The sequence below is a fragment of the Nannospalax galili genome, unplaced genomic scaffold (genome assembly GCF_000622305.1).
Source record: "Nannospalax galili isolate Female #2095 unplaced genomic scaffold, S.galili_v1.0 scaffold127, whole genome shotgun sequence".
In the NCBI taxonomy this organism is placed as follows: Eukaryota; Metazoa; Chordata; class Mammalia; order Rodentia; family Spalacidae; genus Nannospalax; species Nannospalax galili.
Window position 1 is genome coordinate 5,412,184 of NW_008360326.1, and position 1,656 is coordinate 5,413,839.

A 1,656-nucleotide genomic window follows, 5' to 3' on the forward strand; every position below is an offset into this window, starting at 1 on the left:
ATAGGAATTTATATCTTTATGGCCTCCTCTAATGAAGCTTATGGCTCTCCTGAAATTTACATATTCTATCAACAGAGATCCATCTGCCTCCTGAGTGCCTGGACTAAAGTCATGTGCCACCACACCTGGCCAATTTTCACATATTTTTAAAATTAGCAAACAAAGTATTAGATATCATTACAGCATTTTTTTAATTTTTAAAATTTATTTTTATTATTTTATGTGTATGAGTGTATTGCCTACATGTATGTGAGTGCACCTGTGTGGTGCAATGCCACAGAGGTCAGAAGAGGGCTTTGGATTCCCCTGGAATTGGAACTAAGGACAGTTCGTAGCTGCCATGTGGGTGCTGGGAATCAAACCCAGATCCTCTGCAAGAGCAGTCAGTGCTCTTAACCGCTGAGCCATCTCTCCAGCTCCTATCCTCCTTGTTTTAAGGGAGGATGTTGACAAAAAGGTTAAGACTCTTTGCACAAGAGGAGTAGAGAACTCCTAGGTTCATACAGAGTATTTACAGATAAATCCCAGTCATCTGAAAATAATAAATCAAGGTCCTTGAATCATATTTTAAAAGTCAATGATATGTTAAATTTATGGACAAAACATCCTCATTAAACATTACAAGATATTAGCTAGGTATGGTGGCTTAGACTTGTAACCCCAACTATTTGAGAGGCTGGGGTAGGAAGATCATGAATTTAAGGCCAGTCTGAGCAACTTGAAGAGATCCTGCCTCAAAAATAAATAAATAACTAAAATAAAAAGGGCTGGGGAGTCCGAGTGGAGCGAGTGAGAGAGCTGAGCAGTTGTGCAATCCTGTCTCAGAAACCAGCCCTTACAGCATGGCTGACCAACTGACTGAAGAGCAGATTGCAGAATTCAAAGAAGCCTTTTCACTATTTGGCAAGGATGGCGATGGAACTATAACAACAAAGGAACTGGGAACTGTAATGAGGTCTCTTGGGCAGAATTCTACAGAAGCAGGGTTACAGGACATGATTAATGAAGTAGACGCAGATGGTAATGGCACAACTGACTTCCCTGAATTTCTGACAATGACGGCAAGAAAAATGAAAGACACAGACAGTGAAGAAATTAGAGAAGCATTCCGTGTGTTTGATAAGGATGCAATAGCTGTATCAGTGCAGCAGAACTTTGCATGTGATGACAAACCTTGGAGACAAGTTAACAGATGAAGAGGCTGATGAGATGATCAGGGAAGAAGATATTGATGGGTGATAGCCAGGTAAACTATGAAGAGTTTGTACAAATGATAACAGCAAAGTGAAAAGATTGTACAGAATGTGTTAAATTTCTTGTACAAAATTGCTTATTTGCCTTTGCTTTGTTTGTAACTTACCTGCAAAAGGTTTCTCCCTACTGTTAAAAAAATATGCATGCGGGGCTAGAGACATGGCTCAGTGGTTAAGATCACTGACTGCTCTTGCAGAGGACCCGGGTTCCATTCCCAGCACCCACATGGCAGCTATGAACCGTCCTTAACTCCAGTTCCAGGGGAATCTGAAGCCCTCTTCTGACCTCTGAGGCATTGCATGACATGGGTGCACTCACACACATGCAGGCAATACACTCATATGCATAAAAATAAAAATAATAAATAAAATATTAAAAAAATTTTTTTAAAGTGGCATCTCA

General features: G+C 40.2%; 1 pseudogene; it reads left to right on the forward strand.

Moving 5' to 3' along the window:
- Positions 1-841: 841 nt before the first annotated feature.
- On the forward strand, positions 842-1,345 carry LOC103727751 (annotated as a pseudogene).
- The last annotated feature ends 311 nt before the right edge of the window (positions 1,346-1,656 follow it).